Source organism: Lygodium microphyllum, chromosome 21 (assembly GCF_053477565.2).
Source record: "Lygodium microphyllum isolate KBCC chromosome 21, Lygodium_microphyllum_v1.1.10, whole genome shotgun sequence".
In the NCBI taxonomy this organism is placed as follows: Eukaryota; Viridiplantae; Streptophyta; class Polypodiopsida; order Schizaeales; family Lygodiaceae; genus Lygodium; species Lygodium microphyllum.
This window is the reverse complement of record NC_141155.1, coordinates 57,479,959-57,497,569: the sequence shown is the minus strand read 5'-3', so window position 1 is coordinate 57,497,569 and position 17,611 is coordinate 57,479,959. Positions and strand designations below refer to the sequence as shown.

At 38.2% G+C, this 17,611-nt stretch overlaps 1 pseudogene; it reads left to right on the top strand.

The window, feature by feature from the left end:
* The first annotated feature begins 598 nt into the window (after positions 1 to 598).
* Positions 599 to 2,837, top strand: LOC148018036 (uncharacterized; annotated as a pseudogene).
* The last annotated feature ends 14,774 nt before the right edge of the window (positions 2,838 to 17,611 follow it).

The following is a 17,611-nucleotide window of genomic DNA, read 5'->3' as shown; positions in this document are numbered from 1 at the left end:
GACATGTAATTTTACATATCTTTTTGACATATCAATACAATTACAATCTTTCTCTCCCTTCTTGCTCACAGCTTCTATGGCTTCCTCATCTTTCCTGTCTTTCTCTCTCCAAATCCAGTCTTTCTCTCTCCTCATCACTCTTATTCTCTCTCTTCCTACAATCTTTCTCTCTCCTCTGCAATCTTTCTCTCTCCTCTTTCTCTCTCCCTGGTTCTCTCTCTAACAAGTGGTATCAGAGCTTCAGTCTTTGATCCATTATTTTCTCCCAATTTTAGTCTCATTTTCTTATTTCAAAACCAATTTTAGAAAAAAATGGTACAAGACAGTGACTAGTGGAGTGCTGCAGGACATCTACAGTTAGCAAGAGACTACATCTTGAGATATCCAAGGTCAGATATGGCGGATAAAGACTTAAATGGCTGGACGTCACCAAATTTTATGCAAAATTGAAGGTAATTAGGGTAAAGGATGGTTAACCGGGCTTAGTTTGGGGTTCAACTGTGGTTACTTTTCAAAAGAGGTCTTCCTTTCCTCTTTCTCCAAGCTTTTGCCAAGCTTTCATGGAGTTGCAGCACATATCTTCTCTTAGCTTTCAGCCATGAGGTTTTTGAAGGCATTTCATGTTGGAAACTTTCTTTACTCTTCATTCTTAACAAGTGGAGCACCATTATTGAAGGCTTTGAAGAGGCTTCAGGGATATTTCGTTCTTCTTCAAACCCTAAAGACAGGCAGCACTAAAGATTTCTTTTAAAAGTTGAAGGAAAAATGGAAGAAAATCTTGGACAGCTCTTCCTCCACTTTCAGAAGGGTATTTGTGGATAAGCTGTTGAAGACATAGATATGGCTTCAGCAAAAGATCTCTACATTATGTGGAGCTATTGATTCCTTTCTCTTCAATAGCCTGGTGTTGATCACACTCCATCAGATTCTTCTTTCCTCTTCTTGGAGGCTACAAATATCTGCATTCTGTTGCTCACACACCTTCCTCCTCTTCTGAGGGCCCTTCTTGAGCACCTATCCGTCTGGCCTATTTGAATATGGCAGAAATGGCCTTAGTACGCTGTCAGCCCAAGGGAGAATCCCATTTTAACTGATGCTCAGCTCGCCCTGAAGGAGCAACTCATTGAAAGAAAGCGGGACTTGGAAGAGCGGCTCCGTGAGAAGGGCTTTGTCTTGAAGAAAGCCACAAAGAGGAGAGAAGCCGCAGGTGTGAAGCTTTATGGCCTGCAAAAGACACTTGCAACTCTGCAGATGAGCCTGACGTCTGCTAATGAGCACCTCGCGGCCACCAATTTAGGGCATTTGAAGGCAGACAAGGAGCTTTCCCATTTTAAGAAGTAGCACAATGAGAAAACAACTGAATTAAGCTTTCTCAAAGAAAAATGGGAAAAATCAAAGCAGGAATTGAATGGCCTTGGTGAAGCATTGAAGCAGATTGAAAGACACAATGAAATGTTGAAAAACGACATAGCTGTAAGCAGGCGGGTGACTTATGCAACAGAAGAAGACATAATCAAAGCAGAGAAAGAGAAAAAGACCAGGACTTCCTTATTGTGCATCTTGAACAGCAAGTGAAGGGCCATTTGGAAAAGAAAGCACTTATTCAAGCAAAGATTACAGCTCAACAAAGAGAGAGGCAAGTTGCACGGGATGCTCTCATTGAAGCTGAGATTGAGATGGAAAGCATAAAGTCAGAGAAAAAAACCAGATAATGATGCAATGGAAGTCATCTCTAAATGTTTTGGCACGTTGTGATGAAGCATTACAGGCTTTACAAGATGCTATTGACAAACAGAAAGAACAAAAAAATTGCTATCCAGGGTGAGAAGCACTCACTTAGGAAAGCTATCAGAAAAGAACATGCAAAAGTGGAGCAGCAAGTTGGCACTCTAAGCCATTGACAATCATATTAGGGTAACACAAAGAAAGATCTAGCAGATTGTAGCTGCCAGATTGAAGCTCCTAGAGCAGTACACAAAAATCTTGGTTTCAGTCCAAGATATTGAGGCAAACATTGAGAAAGTCACAAACAAAATAGCAATTATTCAGGCAGAAAAGTAGCTCATTTTGTTCGTAATGAGTTTTCTGCAGGAGCTTTCATTGGACTGAACTGAAGGGACCACAGAACTGTATTGCTGGCATCATCTTCATTCAACGGAGGCTCTGACCCATCAGATTCAGCCTCCTCAACTTTGGAAGCATTCAGATCCGTATCATTTCCGACTTGTGCTTCTTCTTCACCAGGATCAGTATAATCTCCCTCCGCATCCCTTTTTTTTTCCCAGAGGCACTAACCTAGGAGTCAATCTTACTGGTTAATAAGGCTGCTTCCCACTGTTGGATGTGAGGCTGATGCAGCTACACAGTATAGTGTTGATGAAAGGGATGCATCAGACACAGATTCTGGAGTGGACTTGTTGGCTTTTCATACTAGTGGTTCTAATATTGCGCTTTGGCCAGGCAATAGAGCCTTAAAGTAGAATTTTGGTGCTGGACAGACTTCAAAGTTTTACGTTACTGAAAGTGACAAGAAGAATGCATTGGAAGTTGAACATTGCCTAGTTGATAATGGAGATCCTGGATTTCGTGTCAGGATTTTGCAAGAAATTGGAATTCAAGAATTATCTGATGAGAGCAAACATTCTCCCATTCTTAAGAAAATTACAGTTCAGAGAGAAAAATGGGAGTCAAAGTTTAGAAATGGAGAAGTTCTAATAGGCTGTTCCACAAGTGGTTCAGCTTTTGCCAACACCCCTAAACTTCAGGTTGCAGAGCTTGAGGGAGCATGGGAATGCAAGATTTTTGCAGCAGAGTCAGAATCACTTGATGGTTTTTAAATCTTGGACGGATGTGATTGCTGCTTTCTCATCCTTTCCATTGGATAACCGACTCCAAAGGATTGATAGCATACAAGCAGTCGGTTTCAAAAGTGAACGGATATCTGACAGTTTAAGCCATGACCCAGCATTGTATGATAAGAGAGAAGAAGATAATGGGACAACAGACGGTCAGTTGCACTTGAAGTTTGAAGTGCCCAGAGTTGATAGCAATGGTACAACTGCTGGTGAGTTGGCTTTCCTGTCAGAAAGTCTCATTGCATGCATTAAGACTGAGTCACTCAAACAAAGGGATTCTCAATTTGTACCTCGGACAGAAGTCTGGTCTGCAATTGATGGTCAAGACTAGTTGTCTGTTAGTGATGATCAACCTTGGTCTAAACCAAGGCCAAAGTTGCAGGAGTCAGGAATAAGAATGTGCAGAATCCTGTCATTTACTCCAAGACTTGGTGCATCTAATTTTGACAAGTGAAAGAAGAAGGTATTGACCTGCTGAGGGATAGTCAAGCTTTGCAGCGTCTCACTGAAGCAGCAGAGAAGGCCAAAGTGGAACTGTCCACTCTGACACAGACTACTATAAGTTTTCCATTCATTACTGCCACAACAGATGGGCCAAAGTACATTGGTTGGATGCATTGTGGGAGGCTAGAGTTGTACATGCCATCTGTGTCATCATCTGCACTAGTTAAAACAGGGTGCAGTACAAACAGGGACAGATTTGGAAAAGTTGCTACAGAAATTAGTAGCATCATTCTAACGACAAAGAAATAACTGGAAGTGATACTAGATATCATAAGCTTCGAGTGGAGCCATCAAACGTCTCTTTTGGACACATATTTCTCGAGCTAGAGCCTATTTGGTACCGGCAGTTCACTAGCAGTTTACTGTGGACAGTTCTGGAAATTCTTAAACAGAGAGGGGTACTGCTACTCCTAAATTCAATCTAGGATTTCTAATTGATACTAGACATCCTAACCTTCGAGCCAAGCTATCGTACACCTTATTTGGACTTCTATTTTTCAAGGAACAACATATCTCTTCAACTTGACTGCAATGGCAGCTGAGAACAATAGCTCCAGCTCTAGTGAACAACGTTGGCTTCAAATACAAGCTAAAATGGACAAACTTGGACAAGGTTGGCTTCAAACACAGGCTAAAATGGACAAACTTGGACAAGGTTGGCTTCAAACACAAGCTAATATTGATAAACTTGGAGTTTCGACTGAACAGTGTATTGCTCTTATAAAGGCATTTATGGAAAAAACAGCAAGACCTGAATCAAATACTTATACTCATGGCTAGCATCTATATGCTGATGGTACACTTGAATCAAATGCTTATGCTTATGGACAACATGTATATGCTGATGGTACACACTATGATCTACATGCATCTTATGAATATGAATAGCAACAACATGCAAATGAATATGAGCAGTATGCTAGTACATCTGGACAGCATGTTAATGCTTATAAATATGATGTACCATATCATAATGCAGAGTATCATCCCAATGAACCTTGGCAGCAGAATGGTTATTATGGTCAACATGCTTATGCTTATGAGCATCCATCTCTTCAGCAAAATAGTTATGATTATACTTGTGGAGCTCTCTTGGTTGACCAGCCCAGTTCTTATGGATGTGACAGAAATGGTTATGCTTATCAGTACACTTCTAGCTTTGATCAACAGCAAGCAAGTGATTATGACCAATGCTGTGGGATTAATGATCAAAGGCAACATGCTTATGTATGTGAGCAGCAAACATCAGTGGAAGCAAATGCATATGCTCAACCAAACTATCCCTCTGATGTGCAGCAGGGCTATCATCACCATATGCAGTATGGATAGCATGAGCAATATGGTCATGAGTATGGACAGTCATCTGTTGTACATGATGAGCATGGACAGCCATCTGTTGTACATGATGAGCATGGACAACCATCTGTTATGCATGAGCAGCAAGATGACTATGAGCAGCATGTCAAAACTCTCATAGAGCTGACCAATGGTGATGAACAGGTGTGTAAATTGCTATCTAAGGCTAAATGTGTTAGACACCTTACTAGTGATACAATATGGGAACTGCATGATGCGGGTTTATGCTATCGTTGTGCTAAGCCACTATCTTGTAATCACCAAGCCACATGTAGGGCAAAGTCTGCCAAAATAATCTTGATATTTGAATATTATGATGCAAATGATGGAGAACATCTTGTTGAAGACCATTTTGGTATGAGTCCACAACAAGAAGTTCAGTTCAAGAAGGCAGATTATGGACAGCATGTGGATTTGGAGGACCATCATGCAATGGAGACTTCGTTAGTGAGTACCATCATGATGATCGTGTTTCCAGCAGTATTTGATTTCGATCTTATGAAAGTTGATCCTTTGCATGGCAAAGATACAACTTTTCCTTTTGATCCAGGAGGCTACAGGCTGATTTTGACCTCCTGTATAGATTAGTACTACTATTGAGTATTAGGTAATTTTTTCCTTTACCCCTTGTAATGCTGTACAGAGTAGTACTCTATTCTATCCATCTCCTCTCTAGCTTGTTTCTAGGTTTGTTTTTTAGGACAAAAACTTTTGGGAAGGGATGGACTGTAAGAAGCTGAGAATAAGGAATTAGTGTAAATAATATTGATATTATGCCATGTCACACTGACATTGGTATAAAAGGAGAGGACATGTAATTTTACATATCTTTTTGACATATCAATACAATTACAATATTTCTCTCCCTTCTTGCTCACAGCTTCTATGGCTTCCTCATCTTTCATGTCTTTCTCTCTCCAAATCTAGTCTTTCTCTCTTCTCGTCACTCTTATTCTCTCTCTTCCTGCAGTATTTCTCTCTCCTCTGTAGTCTTTCTCTCTCCCTGGTTCTCTCTCTGACACAAAGCTGGTAAAGTCGACTTGACCAAGCTACCACATTAGGAACCTTCACTAGTTGGAGAGGGAATATTCCATTGAATATTTTATTTATGGTGGCATTTGGGGGTGCTACCCTTAGACCCCTACCATAGGGGCTATTGAGACCCCAAGGCCCCCGCGTAGGGGCCTCTTCCATGTTCCCCTAACTCCAAAATAGGGATCTCTCCCACATCCTATAACTTGATGAAATACATCTCAAATTGCTATAAACTTAACTACTCTATCTAACCCAAAGATTAGACTCACAAAGGTCACCTTTTTGCTATTCCATCATATAGAGCATATCTAACATATAAGTTAGGACCCAACCAACATCTAAGATCACACATATCTCCTCCTCATAATAGGGGCCTTACAACTTTGACCAACATGGATCATTGGTGGTACCTTCCAAAGGCACCACATTGAGTATATATAACTAGGAATAAATGTGTATTGATCATAGATCCATTTATTACTTCTTATACTTTCCATGTTTACCTATTTTTCTGTCATTCCAAAGATCCTAAAGTCCAATTAGCGTAATGTTTTCAACCCATTTCAATGGTTTAAGGCGGATTTCCAAGTCTTTCCAAGAACTTGCATCCAACTCTCTCCAAGGACTTGCATCCAAGTAGAAGTAGGGATCAACCCTTCCCCAAGTCATGCTCAAACCATAGCCTCTCTATAGACTATTGTAAATCAGAAAGTGTATCTTTTCTAATATACTCATAACATTCTATTGAAATTCAAATACAAATAATCAACAAGATCTCATATATACCATTTCAAAGTTCAACTACATATGATGGACTTTATCACTTAGCTATCAAAATAACTTTGTCATTTAGCACATGCACCCCAACCCTACATGAAACCCTACCATATATGATGTGTAAAAATAAATAAGGGGCTCATTCGTGTGTGTGCAACTTTTGAGTCTCCATCTTCTCTATAATCTTGTTGACACAAAGTTTCTATCCTCTATAGCTTGAAAGAGAAAGAGTGAGACTAAAAGCATGAGAGAGAGTGGAGGATTAGCAAGACTGAAGCTTTAGGATATGAGGTTGAGTGTGTGGGAGTGGGTGATGAACCAATTTTAGAAGACCTCTTCTCCATTTTATTCTCCTCTATTTTCTTCTCTTGACTTGGAGTAGTGGTGGCTTGTAGTTGGAAGAAGGTAAGATAGCAGCTTGAGAAGTGCTACTTGGATTTTGAGGCCTCCAATGACATCTGTTTGATTGAAGCTAGAGCAATGAGACAATGGGTTCATGAGTCTACAATCTTGTGAGCTTTCTTTATCTCTTGTTTTCATGAAAGTGAGAGCAAAGGTGTAGTCAATTTGGAGCTAGATTAAAATATGGCTACATGAGGGAAACACATGGGTTTGCACTCTTGAAAGAATAAGAGTTCATAGATATCCATTGTCAAGCATAAGCAAGGCATTTTTCATTATATTACTTGTACCTAGATGAAAGCATATTTATCTAAGGTACTCATAGTCTTGCTCTTACCATGTAGTAGAGCATGAGGCATTAATGTGCTTTAGAGGGATAGAATAGTGAGAACCAATATCCCACTCATATGCTTTGCTCACTCCAAAATGCATGGTGCTAACTAGGAGGCTAAATCTAAGGGAAATCAATTTAGAGAAGGAAGATAGGTTAGAATAGAGTAGATTAGATCAAGTTTTATTGTTGAAATATTTTCAAAAAAAATTCTTAAAAATTCATTCTTCAATATTGGATAAGATCAAGTTTTGTAATTTGGTTAGTTTAGTAGTATTGGGGGTAAATATGCTATCGAAGGGATTTTAGTCGAAAGGTCATATCCATCGGGGATCAAGGAGAGAAGAAAGTAGAGAATAGCATATAGAAAAGAAGAAAAAGAATATATAAGAGGTACACAATATAAATACAAAGCTCAATGAATCAAGCATTATATGTATTGATAGAACCTAAGAAGACTAAAAAATTCTCCCTAATTGCTCCTTCTTATTCTCCCAACTCTTTGAAGTGCTATTTGCTGCCTATAAATTGTGATCGCATGCTTTCATAAGCCCTTATTTTTGCAAAAGATCCCCAAAACTGGTTGAAATAGCAACTTGATTTTTTCATATCACCCTACTCTAGAAGTTTTCTATATCTTTTTACCATATTTACAAGAAATAATATCCAAAATATCATAAATAGGCTAAACTTGTCCAAAAATCTAGTATTTTTAAACCATCCATACTATGAACACTAACACTAATGACTAATATGGCATGGACTCTCTAGATCAATAAGAAAGCCAAATGACAATGCACTTTAGAGTTTTTCACACAGTGTTTGCATAGCAGTATGACATCCGCCCCCTCTAAATCTGCACATCCTTTGGTATGTGCCAAAGTCCTAGTTGCCCCCAAATTTTGAGTCCCCCTCATCCTCTGTAACTACATCCTTTACTTCTTCATCTTCCATATCTTCTTGGCTAGCCCTTACATCATAGCCACTATTTTCTTCCAATTTTGGCAACTTATAAGTAGCAAATTCTTGCTCTTGAATAATTTGATTCTTTTCCCTGCTACTGAAAGTTTTATGGTTGTCCCATCTGGCTCATTTAATGCATAAGTAGCATTATCAAGCACTTGTCTTACCACATAGGGTATGAACCATCTTTTGGAGACTTTACACATGGCACTATGCTAGTTGTCTAAACTGCTATCATAAACCAGTATCCAATCCCCATCTTGTATGTTTCTTGGCCTCAATCTATGTCTTTTGTTAAACCGTTTCTTGTTTTGTATCCTTGCTAGCCTTAACTTTGCAACTGCTACCTTTATGTCTTCTAATAACTTTCTTTCCAACTGCTACCTTTATGTCTTCTAATAACTTTCTAAGGCTATCCTTGCTAGCCTTAACTTTGCATTTATGTCTTCTAATAACTTTCTTTCCAACTATCTAATACGTAAGACCAACAACTCCTCTCAATTCAACTTCTCTTCCCAAGGTAGCACACTCCATGTGACTGTCATCTCTTCTATCAGCATTATAGATTTTTGACCATACATCAATTCAGTAGGCATATATCTTGTAACAACACTATGAGTTGTTATGTCAGCCCACAAAGCATAAGGGAGCAATTGTGGCCAGTCTTTTACCTTCTCCCCACATTCTTTTACCAATGCCTTCACAATAGGTGGATGACCTCTTTTACTTTTTCCATTTTCTTCAGGGTTGTAAGCTAAAGTTAAAGCAAGCTTTATCCTAGTTGTGCAAAGAAATCATGGGCTTCATCTCCATCCCAGTTCACCCCCTATCTATTGTAATGTTTCCCACATAGCCATCTTGACAAAAGATCTCTTCTAAGAGAAAAGTACACACTGCATTTTTTGTCTTAGCACGTAGAGCTCTCCCTTCCACTTGATTAGTCAAGTATTCATGGGCAAGTATGAGATATCTCATTTGCCAAAGACATATAGGCATCGTGATTAAATCCACTACCAACTTAAAATGAAGAGATAAGGGGTATGTGGGTTGCAATCCATCCCGATGTCTCATAGATGAATACATTTGGCATGTCATACATGTTTCCACAAAGTGAGAAACATCCTTATACATGCCCTACCACCCATATCTTTCTTTGATCTTTGCAAAAGTACCCCAAACACCTCTATGGCTAGCACATAAGCTTTCATGAAATTCTTGCATAACATTTACTTATGAAGCTCTATCACCCAAAACTTGCAATGGCATACCCTCTTTCTTCTTAGCATGTTTCCACAAGTATCCATATCTTAAGAAAACCCATAGGCTTTCCTCTTGATCTTCTTAAACTCCTCATCTGACCACTCGGCTCTCTTTGTTAATGTACTAAGGTATTGACGAATTCTTAGCCAATCTCCTGCATATTGTTAATGTACTAAGGTATTGACCAATTCTTCCTGCAATATGCTAAAATTCAAGGTTCAAAGATTTTATGTATGCAATCCACTAGAGCATAGCAATGTCTAGGGTAGCACAACTAGTAATCATACCCAATACCGAAAAACAATCAGTCTCAATGACTACACGAGCACCAATAAAATAATCCTTATCACATTTAAGGGATATCATAATTTTCCATAATTCTCTTTTTACTTGTGGATACCTTCTCTGTCATTCAATCAAAACTTTAGCACCAAAGCAAATTGCATATATTTACCCTTCCTCATCATCTTGCCCAATTACTTATCCAATCCTGATTGGGCTTATATCAATAGTAATAATGATAGGCTTTCCATGTGAATAATCAAACTTCCTCAATGTAAGAGTAGATTTCTAGAGCTGCTTCAATTTCTTCATTGCTTTCTGATGCTTCCTTTCCCAATGAAACCTCTAACCTTTCCTCAAGAGCTGATATAGAGCATGAACTACATGTGCAAAGTGAGGGATCCATATCAAATAGAACACACATGCACCCAATAATCTATGCACCTCAGATACATTCATGCATACATCTTGCATTCTATCAATCCCGTCTATTTTTGTTGGTGATGGTCTTCACCCATAGGGCCCACACATATGCCCAACAATCAAAACCTCTTCAACTCCAAAGACTAGCTTTTGTCTAGAAAGAGTTAAATGCACCTCTTCTAGAAGCGTCAAAATCATTTCACAATCAACAATATGGTCTACAACAAACTATCTGCATCCATCAACATCCATCCCTTCATTCTTTTCATCCATTGCACACCCTTTGATCGGAACATCATCCAAGAAGGGAATTGTCAATTGTGATATAAAATCCCTGAGTACCGTATTCATAGCATTTGTCATATGTGCCACTGAGTTCATTGCACCTTGGGGAGAGTACACATCCATACTAACCCCAAGGGAGTATTCATGGTTGTGACATCCTTGCTCTCAACTGCAAGCTGAAATTGATCGTGCATTGAGTAAAGATCGCCCAAAGAATAGATCACTTTTCCTGCAAAAGCCTCTGCAAATTCATCAACCACATGACCTACACCCACATTTCTTATGGTCACTTTATTGACCAACTGCATGTCTTGAATAAATCTCAAAGCCCCATTCTTTTTGGGCATAGTAAACTAACGATTTGAGTATGGGACTGAAGACAGCTCCAAGATCTTCATGTGAATCTTTTCATTTAGTAAATCCATTAGCTTTGGCAAGTAAGCTTTAGGCACTAGAATAGGCCTCAAGTTCCATGGTACATGTGGCATAGTAAATATTACCATAGGAGAGACAATATTTGGATCCACACAACCTATTTCAATTGGCTAAAATATAAATGACTTTCCATGCCTAGCCAACATCTTCATAAAACAGTCTCTTTGACCAGGCAAAAGAAACCTTCTACACCGACTTTCAATTCCTGTAATGTTTCAGCTACTGTAAACTAATGACCTATATCTTTAGGATCATGTAACCTTGGCTGCCTTGACACTTTTTCATACAAACCCTGACTTCTCAATGGAAGCAACAAAGCAACTAGTTTCACCTTTTGTTAACCATTTGATACTTTGTCTCCACAACTGCTTCATCGCATTGTAATCCTTAATTGCTAAGAAAACAATGCAATAACATTATACATGTCCAAAGAACATACTGACAACACTCTATTTTTAGTCTCATTTTCTATATGTATAGTTGCTAAAATTTCAGCCATAGTGTCATTAATATTCCACGCATAAAAGATGCCTAAAATGCCTTCATTTGAAGAGGTGCACTCGTGGTATCACCAGGAAACATACACTTTCTCTTAATTGTGTAAATGATTTTGTCATGAAATTTTTGCTTGGTGATACCAAGCACCTCTCCCAAGATGAATTCCACTCAACTGTTTAAAATCAGTTCTTCACGAACCTTCTGAGGATCCATGGCTATCTCAATATCACACTGCAGCTTATATCTTGGTTGCTTGCCCTCTTGTTTGCTATCATGTTTATGCTCCTGCCCAACCTCTTCCATAACATGCTCGGGAGGTGGCTGATTTGCAGCTTTAGGCTAATTCACACTTCTTCTTGTCGCTCTCTTAAATATCCCTACATTATCTTCATCTCTCTTTTGTTTCCCTTCCACAAGTGCATCTATGTTATGCACCTTTGCTAAATATGCATAGACTAAATAAGCATCTACCGATGATTCCCAGCCACTTATATCACAAATGTCTTGCCGTGCATGAGACATTTCACTATCAATAACTTTCCTCTTTTCAGTTGCATGCAAAGCATGTGTTCATATTGCAGCCTTCGGACCTGGCCAGGCATTCTATCCAACTGTAGACCAAAAGTAGAAGCATGTACAGCCACATAAGCATTTCGGACAACCAAGTCTTCCAACATCTTTTGTATACCTCCCTTTCCAAAATTCAAAGCAAGAGGCAATCCTATTTCTTGTACATGGATCTTTCCATCTTTCCAAAAGATGAGCTGTCTTGCCAAGGCCTCTTGATAAGTAGCACAATCCTTCCTTTCATGCTACAAACTATCACATCACATACATCTTTTCCTTGGTTTAGGGGCTACTACCCATCCCCTTTCCTCTTGTCCTTTCTCATCCAATTTTTTGACCTTCACCTAAAGATCTTACATGCCTTTGACCAATTCATCTAATACATCTTCCCTATTAGTGGGAATAGTAAGTGCAGCCATAGGGTTAGTCATAGGGTTAGCCACAAAAGTGGGTGGCTTATTGGATACATCAACTATTTTGTCTATAAGAGTGGACAAGCTAAATACATGCAATATTTCTCTTCTTCTGTGTTTTTTTAGCAATGTAGCAACATCTTCCTTAACATACCTCTACTCTATTTTAAGCCTTGTCTCTATAGTCTAATCCTTTAACAAATCATCAAGCTTCTATTGAAACTCAAGATCTACTGCTTGTAAAAACAATTCAATTTTCTAACTTGCAAGAGCTTGCTTTTCTGCAAGATCTAACTACTCAAACCGACTTTCAAATTCTCTTAATGACTGTGTAGCCACAAGACCCTGATTGGGTTGTAGAACCCACTCATGGAAAGTCTTGCAGAAGTAATCAAACAAGTGTCTTCAATGTAAAATTTATCCTTGAGTGTCTCCTTGAAAGCTACCTACCCAATTAGCATCCTACATGAATAATTCAATAACTCGGGCTTTCAATCTATGTACAGTGACTAGTACAAAATACTAGCTCCATGTAAGTTGAGCCACCCCAAAGAATTCTATCTTTTGAGCATAGGTATGCAAATATGCAGATACATTCCTGCTAGTAAACAACTTCATCTCATGCTCTACTACTTGTATAGTATTCATCACAATAGCTTCAATTTGAGCAGAGGCTTGCATCACCTGTTGTTGTTGTTGTTGTTGTTGTACTTGCATAAGCATATTCATATTCTGCACTAACTGCTACAAAACAACACTAGAAATTGTGCTTGAAGGTTCTCTCATCTCCTGTATTTCCTTCTAATGACCTTTCACATCGGGCTCACCAATGTCAAAGGGGTTTTAGTCAAAACATTATATCCATCAAGGTTCAAAGAGAGAAGGAAGTAGAGAATAAGAGATAGAAAAGAATAAAAAGAATACACAAGAGGTACACAAGATAAATACAAAGCTCAATGAATCAAAGCACTACATGTATTGATAGAACCTAAGAAGATAAACAAATCCTTATCTAGGACTACTCAAAAGCAATCTCCAAGCATTAGATCTCATAGAGCTCCTCGGTAGACCAAAAACATGCACCAAACATTAGCTTCTTCTTTGTTGCTCAGATACCAAATCTCATGGTTTTGTTGGCTCTAAAAGGGGGGTAAAACCTCAAGACACCTACTTAAAATTCTCCCTGATCGCTCCTTCTTTTTCTCCTGGTTCTTCAAAGTGTTGTTTGTTGCATGTAAATTGTGATCACGTGTTGCTTTCGAAAGTCCTTTTTGCATGAGATCTCCAAAACTGGTTGAAAAAGCAACTTGCCTTTTGTATGTCCACCTATTCTAGAAGTTTTCTATATCTTTTTGGGATATTTACCAAAAATAATATCCAAAATATCAAAAATAGGCTAAACTTATCCAAAAATCTAGTATTTTTTAGCCATCGATTCTATGGATATTGACACTAATGACATATGGCATTGACTCTCTATATCAATAAGAAAGTTGGATGATGATGCACTCTAGAGCTTTTCACATTGTGTGCATGTAGCGGCACGATAATGCATGTGCCTATGCAACCCTATATTTACTTCACACACCGTGACCGCACACCTACATAGTACAAGTGGAAAGTGCCTATCGTTGTCACTTTATACTTTATTCTTTTAGTGACTACTATCGAATAAGGGAAGGCCAATCATACATTGTGATCATTGGAGTTTTCACATATGGTATCTCTCTCTACTACAAGTGGAAAGGGCCTATCGTTGTCACTTTATACTTTATTCTTTTAGTGACTATCGAATAAGGGAAGGCCAATTATACATTGTGATCATTGGAGTTTCCACATATGGTATCTCTCTCTCTTTCTCTCATGCTCCATCTGCTCTTGCTTTGTTCTTGCTTCTTCATCATTTGTTTCATCCCCAAATCATTTGTTTCATAATTTGTTTTTGCTCTTGCTTTATTCTTGCTTGTGTGCTTCCACTCAGGCTCTACCTTTCAACTTGTATTAGAGCCAACCATTTGAGGAGCTTCTTCATCATTTGTTTCATCCCCAAATCAAAGCTTCAACTCAAGGTTTCATGGCAACCATTGTTTCTTCCTCCCGAGTATGCATTGAGTCTTCCCTTATCTCATTGTTCCAAACTTGTAAAGGAGATTTTCAAGCTTAAGTGAGACTTATTGAGTGCTTATTAAGTTGAGGAGCAACCATGCTATCCTATTTGAGAGGATATAGAGCATGTTAAAAAAGTTGTGGACATCTATGGTAACTTGACAACATTGTCATATTTTGGCCATAACTTTTGCATACCATGCTTTCTATCGCTAGAAACGAAGAGTGCAACAAGAGATATAGATCTAAGTACTCACTATGACGATTTTGCATAGTTTTTATTTTATATTTCATATAGATGAGAACATCTTTGGTTTAGATAGCAAAGAATAAATTCCATAATGCATGTTTGATGCTTCAAGGATGTTCTTTTGGTTCTTGAATGGTATGATTATGCTTTTGGAATACTATTGTTTAGAGCTTGATTAGATTATTTTTGCAAAGGTTTATTGATGTTATAACATTTTGGACAGCAAGCATATAACAATAAGCTTCGTGCTTTGAATGCCTATTGTGCATACATGGTATTCTGGATATGCTATTGGTTAAGGTGATGGCTAGTATTGATGTGTGAACCTAGATATGATTATGACATGCATTGTCACTTGGATTTGAGCTACATTTGATATACTTGGGCTTTGATTAGTTGCTTTGAGTTTTTTTGCTTACTCAAGATATTAAAGTTTCATTTGATACTTATGCTCCTAGATGCATTTGTAATGTGTTTGGGCTTCCTAGATGCTTTGATGTATATGTCTTGCACTTTGCTTGCTCGCTTTGCATTCCAATTTTTCTTCCAATGGGAGACAAAGCTTGGTTTTTTGATATAGTGGTATTGTTGGTTCATGTATATCCTCTATTGTATGCTATTTGACACAGTTACCTCCACTTATGGACTCATTTCATTCTGTATGCTTTCGACACCAGCACTTACCTCTGTTAGCAATTTCTGAGTGATATATATGCTTATGGGATGTATGGCTTACTAAGAATTTAAGTTTGTGGCTGTCTTTGGTATTTGTGGTCTATGATTAGTCACTACTAGTTTTATTATTTGTATCATAGTTGCTACTTTGATATCCTTGGTAGTGGGAGCTTGCTTTCTTGGCTACTTGCCCATAGTTGGATTAACTTATACAACTATCTTTATTTTAGTATTGACATAATTATGGTTTTCAACATTGTCTTAGAGAGTAGACATAGTACTTTGGTAATCTATTGCTTGTAATTGGTGGATAGTTGAATACTTTGATATTCCCTCCTATTTTGCCTTTGTTTTGGGGGCTGATTTACAATCATTTATAGCAGTCCATTATCTTGGATTTACATTGGTATACTATCATTATGGCCAATTCTTCAAATGATAGTGCTATTTTTAATATTGAAAAGCTTGATGGAATAAAATTCACCTATTGAAAGACACAAATATGGCAGGTACTAATTCAAAGGAAGCAAGTTAGGACTTTGAAAACCAAGAGTGTAAAGCTCAAAGGCATTAGTCGAGACACTTAGGATGATGAGTTGCATGAGCTATGTAGATCCACTCTTACATTGTCATTGTCTAAACATGTTTATTTCAATGTTGTGATTCCTGAGGATAATGCTAGACAATTCTAGGAGAAGATATGCAATCTTTATGATAAGCAAAGTCCTCCTTCATCGATGTATTGGTTGAAAAAACTCATGGACCTTCTCATAAAGAAAGGGACTAGTGTATCCCCACATTTGAATGAGTTTCACTCGATTTTCAACCAATTCACTTTGCAGGGCATTGAGTTTAAGAATAATCTTCCTTCCTTGTTCTTACTTGTGACACTTCTTGATTCATGGGATACTTTTCATACTACCATGTGTGCTAGCATGCCTAAGGATGGTTTGAATCTCCAGGATGTTGAGGGTATCTTACTCACACATGAGATGAACAGAAAGAATGTGGATGCATCCCATACTTCTCATGCATTGATTGTTAGGGTCAAACATGATGGTAAGAGCACTAATGGTCACCATGGTAGAGACTCATAGAGATCTTAATCTCAGGGGCAGTCTTATAGTATGTTCCAGGGTCATAAGGCTTCTCTTACATGTCATTATTGTGGGAAGTAGAGCCATATTAGGCCACAAGGCCAAAAGATGTGCAATGATAAGCACAAGAAAGGAAAGGAAAAAGTATAGGATAAGTCTAATGATCATAGCATTGTTCTGTCCAACATGAAAATTGAGAAGATAAATGCCTTAGAGCATGAGTCTGATCACGGCACCTTCTTCTCTTGATGCTGGTTAGTTGGATGATGCCTTGTCCATTTTTTCTTAGTGTTGGCTACTTGATTGGTTTCATTCCTATCACACCATGATAGGTTCTGTGAGATTAGGAAATGACTTGGCATTGGATATTATTAGCATTGGTAATGTTAGACTATAGTTTTCTTCAAGTTGCACTTTTGTTTTCTATGATGTATCCCAGTGTACTCTTTGCTATATAGTAGGATGATGTAGGATATCATGTATCTTTTGATGATTCTGCATGGAAGATTACATGTGGGAGTCTTATTTTTACTCGAGGTGCCAGGGCTGACAGCCTCTATCCCTTGCTTGTATCTAGCTCTATTGACCATGTTTTGACTATGGCTAACATATCACATGTATCTTTATGGCATTGTCGCCTTGAACACATGTCCTTAATAAAAGGGATGAAATTTTCATTTGTTGTATCTTCCACCCCCCTTGACTTACAAATGTTTTGATTCATGTGATCGTTGATTTTTTTGTAGGAAAATATGCAGTTCTCATGAGAAGTATGTCATTATACGCATGGGTGAGCCTTTGGCTCTTATTCATTCCAATGTATGTGGTCCCATATCCTATCAATCACTAGGTGGCATGAAGTACTTTGTGACTTTCATTGATGATTATTTGCATAAATTCTAGGCATGTCCCAGAAAGTAAAAATCAGATGTAGTGGATATCCTTTAGTGTTGGCTCACTCTTATTGAGAACCAGCCTGGGTATAGAAATCATATGTACTGGCTATTTTTCAGCATTTCCTCGCTCTTGTTGAGAACTAGTCAGGGTATAGGTTGAAATATCTAGGGTCAGATAATGGGGGTGAATATGTCTCTAAA